The sequence below is a fragment of the Microcebus murinus genome, chromosome 13 (assembly GCF_040939455.1).
Source record: "Microcebus murinus isolate Inina chromosome 13, M.murinus_Inina_mat1.0, whole genome shotgun sequence".
NCBI lineage: Eukaryota > Metazoa > Chordata > Mammalia > Primates > Cheirogaleidae > Microcebus > Microcebus murinus.
The window spans coordinates 74,326,573-74,342,168 of record NC_134116.1 but is presented as its reverse complement, the minus strand read 5'-3'; the positions used below and the strand labels follow the sequence as shown (position 1 = coordinate 74,342,168).

General features: G+C 39.3%; 1 protein-coding gene across 6 annotated transcripts in view; it reads right to left on the bottom strand.

The window, feature by feature from the left end:
- KATNAL1 (katanin catalytic subunit A1 like 1) overlaps positions 1 to 15,596 on the bottom strand; it is a 166,855-nt gene that overhangs the window by 73,481 nt on the left and 77,778 nt on the right. Inside the window, exons 1-2 of one of the 6 annotated variants that reach the window (XM_012746530.3) lie at positions 10,681 to 10,998; positions 9,916 to 10,085 (exon numbers count right to left, since the gene is read on the bottom strand). The exons of 1 other annotated variant lie outside the window; for it this stretch is intronic. The gene's annotated coding sequence lies outside the window, so the exon portion shown is untranslated. Of the gene's footprint in view, positions 1 to 9,915; positions 10,086 to 10,500; positions 10,653 to 10,680; positions 10,999 to 11,031; positions 11,188 to 15,596 lie in introns of those variants that run through there. 4 more of the 6 variants (XM_012746535.3, XM_012746538.3, XM_012746531.3 and 1 more) reach the window with 4 other exon arrangements.

The following is a 15,596-nucleotide window of genomic DNA, read 5'->3' as shown; positions in this document are numbered from 1 at the left end:
AGCAGCACAATTCACAATTGCAAAGCTATGGAAACAACCCAAGTGCCCATCAATTCATGAGTGGATTAATAAAATGTGGTATATGTATACCATGGAATACTACTCAGCTTTAAGAAACAATGGTGATATAGCACCTCTTGTATATTCCTGGATACAGCTAGAACCCATTCTACTAAGTAAAGTATCCCAAGAATGGAAAAACCAGCACCACATGTACTCACCAGCAAATTGGTATTAACGGATCAACGCCTAAGTAGACATATAGGAGTAACATTTATTGGGTGTCGAGAGGGTCAGAGAGGGGAGGAGGGGTATATATAACCACAACGAGTAAGATGTGCTACGTTTGGGGGATGGACATGCTTGAAGCTCTTATTCGAGGGGGGAGGGGGGCATGGGCAATATAAGTAACCTTAACACCTGTACCCCCATAATACACTAAAATAAAAAAAATATTAAAAATTTTAAAAATATAGAATAATGCTTTTGAGAGTCAACCATGTACTTGCATGTATCAGTAATTTTAATTTTTATTGCTGAGTAGTATCTCATTACATGAATATACTAAAATTGTTTATTCACTAATCAGTTCTCCATAAGGCACTTCACAAAAACAATCACAAAAATACAAGATATATCCTTGACCCAGGCCTTACTTTATTTCCACTAAGATTACATCTAAAACTACAACATACAAAAAAAAAAATCCACTGTGAGAATCCGATAATACAACATATGGGCAGCATTAATGCCATTATTTAAAGCTCTTGATAATGTATTGGAAGGATAATACAAGTATATTTTAAATACACAAGGATAAAACATTAAAAAATGAATAAGCATATTTTAAAAATAAAAGTTCTTTTTAAAAAGAACTTCTGGCATGAAAACATATAGTCAAGAAATGAAAAACTCAGTGAACTGAGTAAGTAAGACATTAGACACCGATAAAAGGAGAGTCAATAAACCAGAAGACAGAGCTGTAGAAATTACCCAGAATGTAGCATGTACAGATAGAATAAGTAAACAAGATTAAGAAATGCAAAGAGTAGAAAGAGAAAGTCCATCATATGTCTATTATGAATTCCAGAAGGAGAAAAAAGGAGAGGCAATATTCAAGCATATAATCACAGGGGAATTTCCAAAATTGATAGAAGACAGTAATTCTCAGTTTCTAAATAAATAAAAATAAGTTCAAACCTAGAGACAACACAGTAAGACTGAAGAACCTTTAAAGCAATAGAGTGAAATGCAGATTATCTACAAAAGAAAAAATATTCGTATTGACAGCTAGCTTTTCAAGAGGAACATTAGAAGCCCGGAGACAGCAGAATAGTATCTTCCAAGTGGTAAGGAAGGGAAGGGGGGATACCAACACAGAACTGTATATCAAACTAAACTATTGAAGTTTATGTGTTGTAAACACAATATGAAAATTTCAGACAGATATATCAAACTAAAATATTCAAGTTTATGTTTATAAATGCAATATAAAAATTTCAGACAGAAAAACCTCGCTATGATTCCAGGTACCACAAATTTTTGGTTGTAACCTCAGGCAAATCACGTAATTTCTCTAGGCCTCAGTTCTATGTCTACAAAACAGGAAAAATAACATTTATCATTAGGTTACTTTGAAAAGTAAATGTAATACTACATTAGCATCATTCCCGGCATATAACAAGCACTGAATCAATGTAAGGTATTATTTTTACTCTACAGTCAATATTAATATAGAGAATTGAAGCACCTAATTTTTACTCATAAACAAGAAATCAAGTGACCCAGTTTTCACTATAAATTCCTAGAATCTACAGTATAACTTTAATTACATTTAACCATAATCTTGAAATAATTTTTTCAATCTTCTTCAATAAAAATTAAAAGAATTTCTAGAACTTTTTAAAGGTCAGTTTAAATCTTGTGACATGAAATATGTTAGCAATATCTAATAATATTTCTCTTATTTGAGTTTATCATGTATTCAAAAGATAAATTCAGCATCTTCTTGCAATACTTACTGCTGAACTGACCAAGTAATGTTACCCTATACAAAATGATCCAAATAATATCTTTATCAAGCAGTTTTATACTCAGACTGAGAAGAACTTGGTTCAAGTTCATGCACAGATCAAGAAGGAATATTCATTTGGTCCTAGAAAATTATGATGTGTCATTCTTTCATGACTCAGATCTAAACATAACATGTAAAGCCAAGTACCAACCTATCTCCTCAGCTACATCTCCAACTACTCACTCCCTTCTCTCCTTTAAATCCCCAAAACACATACACATACATACACACATGTTCTCACATATGAGCTCTCTAACCCAACACGCTTGAATTTTTATCTCATGCCAAGACTAAGACATATAATTAGGAAAAATGAAAAACAAGCTTATATCCAGAACCCAATCCTGCTTGGGTTGTCACTAATAATTTTTTAATGAAATCATATTTATAACTCTTTTGTCTCCATAGTGGTTTTTACATAGGAAATAAAACATTTTTCAAACTATTAATAATTTTATGTGCATGATATCTAATTCAGTTATAATTACAATACATGAAGCTAAGAAAAAAATTTCTGCTTTAAACTATTTTCATCCTCACACTTCCATATTTCTCATATGCTCCTTTTCCTTATATGAGTTGTAAAATTCCTGAAAGTAGATGCTTATTTTAGAAATATTGAAGCAGCCTCAACTACAGCAATATGAACTCAGTAATACCAGTTAGAATAAGCAAAACAACAAATCAAGTTTGACTTTCAGCATTATGTACCATAATCTACCAATTTCTAGGTTTTACATATTTAAAGAAAAAAAAATCTTTCTCCAAATCACCAAGGTCCCATTTATTTCATGCAATGACTGCTATAAATACGAGCAATTAATACATAACCACAACTTCTCAAATTAATACATCTTGAAGTATGTTTTAATAGAAATAAATTAGCCTACTATGTAAGTACCCATCACCAAAATGTTAACTTTACAAATCACAATACTTCCCATCTCTTTATGTTGGGTAGTATTCTCAAGGACTGTAGCTTGCCATGAATAATAGAAAATATAACTTAATCACAAACCCACAGATAACAGAAGAATGTCTATAGCAATGAAGTTACCTGAACTCTGCAAATACTTTAGAAAAAGAAAAATAATTGTCTATGAAACACAAAAGAATCTAGATACATGGTTCTAAATGTTTCTCAGAAGTAAACATCACAATAATTTCTGTTCATGTACTAACTGGCATATTGAAAACATTACAAAAGATAGAAAATTGTGGATCATCTGCCATTTTATCTCAAGATGGCAGCCTGAACTATAAATTTTACCTTAACTGCATAAATATCCCTTTTAGCATGAAAATAACAGTAATAACATTTATTGAATGCTTACTTGGCAACAGACAACATGATAAAAGTGGTTTCTAGCCATTATCTCATTTAATCCTCATAACACTATGAAACAAAAATGGTTACACATCCTCCCTCCCCATCTAATAGAGGAGGCACCTGAGGCTTTCAAGAATTTAAAATCCAGGCCCATAGCGCCTGGATCTGAACCCAGATGTTTCTGACGTTTCTAACTCAGAGCCCGCTCTGCTAGCTCATTATACTCCACTGCCTCAAATGCCTCCAAAATATATCAATTCCTTTAAAGTTATGCAGCTAATCCAAAAATAAAAATAAAAGGCTCATTAGTAGAAATAATGTATTTTATAATTCATTTGTTCCTTAATTTCAGAGTCCTTTGAAATGACATAACATAAAACCTTTCAATTCCATCTGCTTCATATTACTTTATCAAGTAGTCTTTCAACAAGTAATTTTATCATATTTATCCACTCATTCATCATCCAATCTACACTATTTAGTAAGCACCTACCCCATTAAACAATTATCTATGTATATATGTAAGAAACTATGTAAGGCCACATGGAATTTACCAAGTTAATTCTTGACTTCAAATAGTATCTAAGATATTAGATAACAGAAAATAAGAATATAAAATACCTACATTCGTACCAAGTATGTGTTAAATAGCTCTTTCATCCATATTCATCCACAACTAAGAAAAATAAAACAAAACCTACTGATTTCTTCTCTTTTGTTTGTTTCCTCTCCTGACCTCCTAATACCAAGAAAAATGGAATGAAGGGGAAAACAGAAAGAAAAGAATACTGACATATAAGGCCGGGCAAGGTGGCTCACGCCTGTAATCCTAGCACTTTGGAGGCCGAGGCAGGCGGATTGCTTGAGGTCAGGAGTTCAAAACCAGCCTGAGTGAGACCCCGTCTCTACCAAAAATAGAAAGAAATTAATCGACCAACTAAAAATATATACAAAAAATTAGCCGGGCATGGTGGTGCATGCCTGTAGTCCCAGCTACTAGGGAGGCTGAGGCAGCAGGATTACTTGAGTTTGAGGTTGCTGTGAGCTAGGCTGATGCCACGGCACACACTCTAGCGTGGGCAACAAAGTGAGACTCTGTCTCAAAAAAAAAAAAAAAAGAATACTGACATATAGACAATCATAAGGATAGAGAAATAAATGAGACTAAAGGAATGGACTATTGAAATACAGCAAATGAAGTTATATTATTTGTCTCTTAAACAAGTTATGAAAGAAAGAAATAAAATTGTTTTTTGAATACTCTCCTTAAGAAACACAAGAATGATTATACCACAAATAGGTATTTATTGAGCACTGATTAGACTCTAAGTTCCTTTGAGAGGGGCTAGATTTTATTTGTGTGTCGTTAGTTTGGTACACTATTTGACATACTTACAATAATGTTTCTTGAACTGAAATGCAAAGCATGTGTACTTTATAAATGTCCATAAAATTATCATTCTCAAGAGTTCTAGAATACCTTGGGGAGTAAATACGATTAGCAGTCAGTAATTAAGCATAAAAGTCTCTACAAAACACAAAAAAACCACTAAGACATGATTACAAACTATAAAAGTGTTTGTTAAAAATAGCTTCATACCAAAGGAATATTAAAAATAAAGATTTCAAACTAAAGCTCATTTTTTAATATGCTGCTTAACAGGAGTTTTTAACAAATACCAATAGACAGAAACAAAGTTAGAAAGGGACTTAAAAGGTCCTTTATTCCTTTTCCATATCTTCAATTAAGACCACAATCAAACCACCCAAGGCAAAAGAAATATATTTAAAGATATCAAGTGAAAATTAAACACCTATTCCATCTTTTAAACTACTCTAACAATTTATCTGGCAAATGCCTGTACACACCTGACTTTTACTAGGTATTCTAAGCTAAGGCATAATTTCCCTAGGTCTACTATATATAAGGATAGCTAAAACTGGAGAAAAAAATGTTTTTAAAACATTGAACACATTAAAATATATACATATTTTTATTTACAAACATATGTTCAAATATCAGTAAAATCATAATATAAATCAGTTCAGAAATGAGATACAGAGAATCAAAGTATTATATGTTAGAGGTTTTGGGATCTCAAATCATCTAATGAAACTTCTCGTTTCTTTGAAGATGAAAAGAAGGCAAAAACATATATATTAGTATTAATGGCCTATAAAATAACATTTTATAGCATTAAAGGCAGCTTCATTTAAAAGAATAATCCTTCTACATATTCAAATCTTTATTCTGTAATATAACTACTACCTGATCTACTTGCTTAATATGCTCAATTAAAGTCACAGAACATGGCCTTTTTGTCAGACAGAAGTGACAGTCGTGTCACACTGTTAGTAATATAACCACACTAGACCAATTTTTTTTTTTTCTTTGAGACAGAGTCTCACTTTGTTGCCCAGGCTAGAGTGAGTGCCGTGGCATTAGCCTAGCTCACAGCAACCTCAAACTCCTGGGCTCAAGCAATCCTGTTGCCTCAGCCTCCCAGGTAACTGGGACTACAGGCATGCGCCACCATGGCCGGCTAATTTTTTTATATATATTAGCTGGCCAATTAATTTCTTTGTATTTATAGTAGAGACGGGGTCTCGGTCTTGCTCAGGCTGGTTTCGAACTCCTGACCTCGAGCAATCCGCCCGCCTCGGCCTCCAATTTTTTTTTTTTATTTTAGCGTATTATGGGGGTACAAGTGTTAAGGTTACGTATATTGGCTCAATTTTTATGCAACTAAGTTGTGAGTTGTTTTTCAGTTGCCATGGACCCCCAGGTTGAAGGTCATATAACGTGAGCGTGCCCAGATGAATCAAGCATGCAACCATAGGTGGAACGCTGTTTAGAGCAACAGCGAGGACTCAATTAACAAGTGGCCACCACATGCTGGATCCAGGATCCAATCAGATTAAGCCCTGGCATGACCCCACGGCAGGACCCAGTCAGTTCATGGCTCCCAACATCAACTCGTTGCAAAATCCAATGTTTATAAAATCCTATGTTTATAAAACCAGCTCAACCTTTGTGTTTGGTGACAGAAAACGTTGGGAACTATTCCCAGTGCGCGCCTTGCTTGTGCCAAGTAATAAAAAACCCCTGGCTATAACCAACTTAGCTGTGCCGACTGACTTGATATCCACCAAGCGAATGAACTCCTCTGCTGGGGAGGCAACAGTAAAGAAGGGGGAGAAGAGAGACGCTTTCAGTTCTTGAGCACTTAGGGTTTCTTCCATTAAACTGTTTTGTCTTCCCATAATCATATAAAATCGATAGTATTAACACCACTTATGAGATAAGGGTATAGATTTGAAGACTTGCCTATGATCACACAGAAAGTAAGTTGTACTTCCAGAATTAGACAACACCAGGAGTCAGATCTGTTTGGCTCCTTCCACTATATCACTTTCAGTAAATGATAGCTAGGGAAATGTTCTCTATAAAAACATATCACTAAATTTTAAGAATATTACTGTAAAATATTGAGAAAATAAAGCATAAAGTAGTAATCTATAAGGGCATTTCTAGTTTTACTGTTATATTTATTTAAAAAATAGACAATTATTAGTTAAACTGATAAATCTAAATGGTTGAGGAATGATCCAATCATCAGATCTTGGTCTGGATTCTGTTCTCTTCAGCAACATATTAGGCTACTGGTTTCCTCACTAGTTAAGCTCCCCCTTAATAAATCAATCAAAATTTAAGGAGAAAAATCACACAACCTCATGTTTTACTGCCATTGAAAACTGATTTCTAATTTCACTCAATAAAACAATTCTTACTTGCCCTTGCTCAGTTCCTTTCCCACAGTGGCTATTCCAAATCTCCACTGTTCTGCTTTTATACCTCAATCTCTTCTCTTACCAGTTGACCTTTACTCCTATCTACCTCTTAGAGACCATAAGCTTTGACCTTGCACTTTTTTTAATACCCAACATGTAAATATCTATATCTAGTCTCATTTCTTCCTTTCTCATTGCTGCTTCTCTTCTATCAATACTAGCATAGTGCCTAGGAATACAGCTAGCACTTAATTGATCTTTCTTAAATGTGACAAATTAATTCAAGAACAATTTTTTCACACTCCTGCTGAGGCAGGAGGATCTCTTGAGGATAGGAGTTCAAGACCTGGAGGCTAAGGTGGAAGGACTGCTTGCACCCAGGAGTTGGAGGTTACAGTGAGCTATGATCACGCCACTGCACTCCAGCCTGGGCAACAGAGCAAGACCCTGTCTCAAAAACAAAAACAAAAATAAGAAAAAAAAAACACCCTACAAACTTTTGTTAGTTACTGCCTCATCTCTTTCTTCTCTTCATAGTCAAGCTCCTTTTTAAAAAAAAGTGTGACTGGAAATTTTATATTAAGGAAGTACTGTTAAGTAGAATAATGATATTAAAGTCATATTTTTTTTAAAAAAAAAGAATCCTTAACTTTTAAAAATATTGAAATAATTACACAAAAAAAGGTACGATATCTGCATATCTTCAAAATAATCCAACTGGGAAGCAGGGATTATAGATGAAACAAACTTGGTTATGTGTTCATTCTTCAAGCTAGGTGATAGTTACATGGGGGCTCATTCTATTTTCTCTTCTTTTGCATATGTTTTGTTATGGAAAAATTTAAACATTTTTAAAGTAGCCTATGCTCACTGATTCCTCTTCATTTTTGCAAAGTTTTGAAATGATTTCTAGCCACAAAATCTATTGAACACTTCTCAACCTTAACCTTATGTGCCCTCTTAAAGGCACCTGATGCCCTGGTGCCTGCTTCTTACTCGCCTCTGCTCTGTTGTCTGTTATGCTCTCTCCCAGGTCTTCTTCCTCTCTGCCTCCTAACCTCAGTCTCACATGAGGGCTCTTCTACCGTTTCTTCTTCAACATGGATCCTTCCCCAAACACACACACCACCCCTTAAATGATGCTGCTTCCAGAGTTCTATATTCATACCTCTTCCTTTTTCTTTTTACTCATTCCTCCAAAGTGAGCTGTTCCATTCTCTCCTGTAACTTCAACTATTAATACTTATCTACATGCAAACTTCTATCTCCAACCCCAATCTCTCTAAACTGCAGACCCAAATGCATCCCACCTGAATATCCCACAGGAACCTTGAACAAATATTTGAAACTGAACTAATTTATCTTTATCTTCACCCCAACAAAAACTTCTCATCTCAACCAAGGGTTTCACTATCCTCTCTGTCATCCCTAGCCAGAAATCTAGAAATCATTCATCTTGGGGTTCAAAATCTCTCTAGCTCCCAACATCCAAATTCTTATTAAGTCATATCAATTTTACCTCTCAAATATTCCTCAAATCCATCTCTTTCTGTAACTCCAACTACTTAGTTCAGACTCTCTTCATTTCTCCATTGGACTTTTATTTTTTCTACAAGTGGTTTCCCTACCACCACTCTAATCTTTCCTCTCCTAGGTCCACTTTCCACAGTAGAGCTGGAGTTATCTTTCTAAAATACAAACCTGATGACATCACTACTCTATTTGAAATTTTTCAATGGTTGCCCCATGTTAAGAAAAATTCTAAACTCTGATCATGGTACCAAGTACTTTAAGATCTGGCCTCTCTCACTACTTGCAAATATCCTGGGATCCAGTCACTCAGAACCACCTAGGGTTCCCCAAATAAAAAACACTCATTCTTAAATCTATCGCTTGCTTATGCTGTGCCATTTACCTAGAATAACTTTCCTCATCCTCTCCCCAGTGAAAGCTTATTTGATTGTCTTAACACAAGCCAAAAGTCACATCACACTGAAGACCTCCCCTGACCTTGTTAGGATCTCTCTAGTAATTGACAGGGAGAATGGCATCAGTACTTGAGATCATGACTTATATCATGACTCATGAGTCACAGGAGTTGAAATCCCAGGTTCATACTTTACAAAGTATGATTTTGGGCAAGGTTTCTAAATTTGTTTCCTCATCTCTAAATAACAGTAACTAATTTACACAGTTGTTGTAAGGATTAAGTAAGAAGCTGCATGCAAAATACTCTGCACAATGCCTCCTGTAGGGTAACTATTCAATAAATTTTACTGTTATATGATTATTTATTTCCACTCTGGGTCCCTACAATTTGCACCTATCTCTATCATACCACAGTGATGACATGACTGTTTGCCCATCAAGACATAGACTATCTTCAATTGAATTCATCCCTTTATTCTAGCCACTTGGCACAATGCCTGGTGCACAGTAAATTCTTCACAAATCATGAATGATTATATAAAGTACTTCCAATCTCTACACTGTGTAACATAAGGCCTCAATTTTTTTCTTACTAAACCTACTTTCCATCTCTTTCTTGTACAAAATTGCTATGTTTCAGTAAAATTTACAGCTTCATTTTAATTGAGAGAAAACAAATTTTATAAGTTCTTAGTCTTATTTTTTTGTTTCTAAAAACACACTCATAACAATAAGCCCATGATCAATGAATTACTGTATAAAACAGCAAACATCTAAAATGGTTACCTACCTACTGACAAAGTTGCAAGGAAGGTTTTCTAAATCTGTATCTGCTTCCTTGCCACCAGGCCTTGGGTTGACTCTAACGACTAAGGTGCATTCCAGAACATTAAAAAACACAAATCAGAATATAGCATTTTTCATTCTGTAAACTTGCTCCTGAGAAATTCTGAAAAAACACTGGAATAAGCAAAGAATACAATTATTACTACCTACTGCTAAAAAAGAAAATCTGTGCTTTAAAAGTTACTAATAATTTAAAGCTGAACTAATCTTCAAAGGAGAATCGAAATCTGTGTAGGCAGTGTTCAGGTTGATGGGGGGGGATCATTTCACAACCTTGAACCTCAATAAATAAAATGCAAAACGGTAAAAAAAAATCAGCATATAATAGTAATGATATCTTATCTCTACTTCCACACTTAACCTTCTAAACATTACTGCCCTTTGAGTAATTGCTAATTGATGAGTTTAATATGCAAACACCTCTGAGCTACTTTAACCATGACTAAATATCTGGAAATAAACGAATCCAGGAAGGGAAAAGCCTGTTAAAACACGGTTTCTCGGGTCTCACATCAAATGTGTGACATACATACGGTTCTGCACCGAGAGGCAGCAACCTGGGAGGGTCAGAGGCGCCGAAGGCCCGAGGCCCTGCAGCTGGGGCGGCTGCTCATCCCTGAGACTACGCTGGGCGGTGGCCCAGCCTGGGTGGGGCTGAGTGCTGCAGCCGGGGCGGGCCAGACCACAGGGCGGGAAGCACGAGTCTCACCTCCACTTCCCTTTTCCAGCGCACAGACCCCAGTTCGGCGACCACCCCACAGCCCCCACAAGACAAAGAGAGAGATTTTCTCCCTCTCGGTCCGCTCAAAGTTTATCGGTCTCTGCCAGCGGCCGGGGCCGCCGGGCTTTGTAGTTCCCCAGGCCGAGCCGCCCTGCCGCGGCCGCAAGCCCGCGGAGCCGCAGAACTACAATCCCCATGATGCTCCGCGAGCCCCACCGCGCCCGCTCCTCTTCCCCTCCCCTCACGGCGGCCCGTGCCCGAGGAACCCCGCCGCGCACGGGCCTGGCGCCTGCGGCGGCGGGGGACGGGGCGAGGCTGCCAGCTCGAGCACCCCTCCACCTGCTGTCCCGTTCGCGCCCCTCTCCTTCGGGTGCCGCAGTTCATCGCACCGTTGGCGATGCGGTCCAGATGGGGTGGGGGTGGGGCGCCGGCCGCCGCCGCCGCGGAGTCCGTTAGTTCGCGACGTGCGTGAAGAGGCGGCGGCGGCGTAGGGTTGCCATGGCAGCCGCGGGCCGTGCGGTGGGGGCCTAGCGGGGCGGGAGCTCAGGAGCGCGGGGGCTCCCCGTCAGTTCCGGGAGGAGCCTGTGGAGCCCGCCAGTGTGCGGGCGCAGGGAGGCGCGAGGGCGCGTAGGGGCAGAGGCGGGAGATGGTGACATCGAGGAGGACGGGCGGCTGCCTGGGCTGGTCATGCCTGGTGAGCCCTGCCTCGGCCGCGGCCAGCCCCCGCGACACGGCTTGTTTGTGCCCGCGGTATTCGGAGAGGACGCCTGTGGCGTCAGAGGAACGAGCCCGGGAGCGTCCGGTCCAGCCGCCTTCCCCGCCGCCGGTCCCGGCATCCCCCGCCGCGACGTGGGGAGCCTACGCTGCCTCTGTGTTTGTCACCCCTCAGATCGAATTTGCAGTCTCTCACACCTCTTTTCTGCCATTCTCTAGGGAGTGGGATAGAAAGGAATTATTCAGTAAGATAGACTGCATACGGCCACGATTGATTGTTGATTGATTATTCAGGAGGTTTTAGAACTTGTAAAGTGGCATTGATTTCCATTGAATTTGGGCCTATCCTATGTCTTAGGCAATCGTTTGCTGACTCTCCAGGATCGTCTCAGGTCGTAGAGTATAAAGAGGGCAAGAGCATGGGCTTCTAGAACCCAGCCTTGGCTCACGTCCTGCCTCTGTGCTTGGCAGCGCGTTACCTACCCGCTCTGATGCTCAGCGTTTAATCTGCAGAGTGGAGGTGTGTGTCTCGCAGTTCGTGTGAGAAATTAGCGCACTGATACTGATGGGGCACTGTACAACAAAGCCTGTCATTTAACAATAGCTATGAAATATTATTTAATCCATCGTGATAAAAGTCAAGAATGGTGGTGAGGGAGAAGTTTGACTGAGGAAGGATTTTCTGAAGTGATTCAAAAGCTCTATATCTTGCTAAGGGTTTAGGTTACAGAAGTAAATCCATTTGTTACTCATGTACCAACATTTAAGATTTGTACATTTCACTGCATGTAAATTTACCTCAAAAAGGAACATAAAAGTATTAGTTACTATTAGAGCTGTAGATGCTAATGAAATGACAGAGATATTCTAGGCCCAATCTTCAGATTTTATAGATGATGAGGAAACTGAGGCCTAGAGATTTAATAGGGGGAAAAAAAGGTGGAGGAGTGAATTATTGACCCTGTCATTTTCAATTTGTCAATTACTTGAGACATTATGGTTGAAAATAGCAAGCTACTATGTGTGTAATCCAATTGGGTCACCCCTCACAGAGATTTTTGTCCCTTATCTACCTTTTGTCATTCCTCAAGGCCAAAGTCCTGTCAATGATTGCACAGTCCTGCGGGGTGTACAGTCTCACCATCATTTCTGGCTCTGAGTTCTTGCTTTCTCTGAACACTTAGACTCCCTCACATCTCATCTCTTGCAACTCTTTTCTCTCTACTCCTACTGACACATAATGTGGAAATCAACCCCTTTTCTTTGGTTGTATAATGGACTCTTCTGAAAGTCTGGAGCAACTGAGGAGTTTTAAATGAAGGATGCAAAAAAACTAAAATTAAAAATCCCTGCTCTTAAAATTCCTTAAGTTCCCCTCATAGCATTTTTATCCACTGACCCCCATCCCTTCAGCATAAGTTGCACCTTTCCACAATCCACCATCTCTCTGGTCCTGTCTCTCCCCGCTCCTTTTCTCTCTTTATTCAGTATTTTTAGTTATCTCAATCTCCTATACCTTCATGGCTACCTACTATTCCTAAACTGTTTATCAAGATATTTTCCTACACAAAATAACTTCCCCAAGAGGAACTCTGGTGCCAGCTATTAATGTTGTGCATCCCAGTGTATATCTTCATATTCTATTCAGTTCATTTCACAGCGTAGTTAATAAATATTAAGCAGCTTATGTACATGACCTATTACCTTCATAGTGGGTTCCATTATGAAAACCATTTTCTTATCTTACATCCATAATAATGGTTTACTCTACTAGTATAAATGAGGAAGCAAATGATAGTAGCTGGAACCTGCTTTCTAAGAGGAAGAAAAGCAAAGTCGACATAACCATAGTTTATATTGTACAGAAGAAATGACAGCATTTAAACCATAAAGTCCAGAACAAAATCTGAATATTAAGCCACCTCACATCCTTACAGAAGCAACACCTGTACCTATCACCTGTAGCAATTTGGTTACAACTCTGCATATGTAATGAGCATATAGATTCTCCTTTACTCCTGGAGGTGATGATACTGATCTGCTACCAGCTGAACACATGTTTTTGTAGTAGGGATGATAGGTTCACCTGATCCATCTATCCCTCATCTGGTTTCCCTTGTGACCAGTCACTTGTCTGAGCAAGGCAGCTGGCCAGGGTTGTAGTGCAGCCTGCAGCCATGAAGAAGTCTCCAAAGGCAAAGTCCCAATGCATAGTGTTCCTTGTTTTTTGCAGCCAGGATCCCAGAGAATCAGCTCATCAGGACAAGCCACTGGAGAATGGATGACAGCAGCACAAACAAACAGCTGCTTTGCAGGGAGCTGGGGGTAAGCAGTCACTCAAAGGAAGACCAGGAGCCACTGAAGCACAGCCTTAAAACGCCTCACGTGGCTATGGACAGCTGGGAAGGAATGGGGACTGATGATGAACTGGAGTTTACTGTTTTCACTGGCTACTTTAGACCCATCCACGGGATAAACACAGTGTGCAAATCCAAAAGGTGAGCTGAAAGTAGTAACAGATTAATCCACACAGGCAGTGGGGGCAAAAGCCACCACTTGTTAAAAAGACTTAATGCATCTAATTCAAAGTCAGAGGTTTTTCCTCAGTTCTCAGTCTTCTCGGCCTCTGTAGCATTTGGCATTGCTGACCACCCTCCTTGGTGGCCTATGACTGGTTCTCTTCAAAGCCTTCCGACCAGAGTTCATTGTGTTATTCACCAGCTCTTCTACCTGCTCCTTAACTGTAGGGATAGTCCCCAAGGTTCAATCTCTACACCCTCTCCATCTCACGGCTGCCCCCTCTCAACTCTGGTGACACTCATTTCTGTTGCTAGTTCTGATCCCCAAGTGCTGCACCCAGCAAGCCTTGTGCTTCCTCACCTTGTTCTGTTGTTACTCTCCTCTTCATCTGAGATGCATTGGAAGATTAGATTCAGCCCCTTTTCTCACCTAAATTCTACCTCTTCTGCAAAAACTTAACATGAAACCTCTGTGTGAAAGGTTTCCAGATCATTCCTGCTCACAATTGTTATCACCCTGCATTGTACTCATAACTTGTCCTGCCTAGATAACTCACTTGATAAGCAACCATACTGCCCAGTGGCAGCTAATCCATTGTTTACTCATTGGCTTTCATCTTTTCTCCTCACTTTATTTCAAGCTCCTCCAATGTGGCATTTCTGGCTATTCCCAAAAACAACTTCATAATACCTCATGTATAATAAGGACACAATAAATCATTTTGATTGGTGGTTCCTTAACTTTTCTCCTTAGCAGAACTTCCTTTATCTGGTAGCTTTGCCCCTTCCAGTACCATACAGAACATTTGCATCCTCTCAAATATCCCGGAAGCCTATGGCAGTGTGGGCTCCCACGTGTTTTCAGTGGATGGAGTACCGTGGGAGGAAATTCCTTTAAGTCATTTTTGCTATGCGAGGAGTTCAGGAGGTAAGTAGCACTGAATTCCAATGTTCAGTTCCCAGCTACTGGTAAAGATCTCCTACGCAAGAGTTTTCCTTGCTGTGGGTCACAGCCTATTAGTAGTTCATGAAATCAATGTGATGGGTCCCTTCTAGCTGTGTAATATTTCAAATGTGATAAGACAAGGTAGTGTAGGGTAGAGTACAATAGACTAGAATGCAATGGAAGATTAGATTCAGAGGGTATGCTCATAGTTACAGTAAAGTATTTTGTGGCAGTTATTGAGCTATGGTCTTTCAGCTTCAAACCTACCCTCTATCCTCTGTTTTGTGTTGGTGGGACTGGAACTGTGCAAACCACATTTTTCCTTCGTCAGAAAGGAGCAAATAGTTTCCTCTCCTCCAGTACTCTCGGTAGCCAGAGGACAGAGGAGGCCCACTATGATTGACCGCATCCCCTCCACAATGGCCGATTAGCCAGGTGGCAGTTTTACCTGTCTCCAGCTTCATGGGCTTCAGAACTGGCCTCATGACATTTCTTCTCCCTCTGACCCAGAGTATTCTTAGCATCAGACAGGCAGTGTTCCTCTTTCAGAGTCTGCATCCCATCCCCAAAGGGCCTCTCCTCTGAACATCTGGGTTCTGATAACCCCAAAGGGCCTCTCCTGCAAACATCTGGGTTCTGATAACTCCAGCTTCCTCTTCTCTCTTCCATCTCCAGCTCTAGAGGCAAGAGCTGCTTCTTGCAGGTATTACCTATGTGTCACTTTT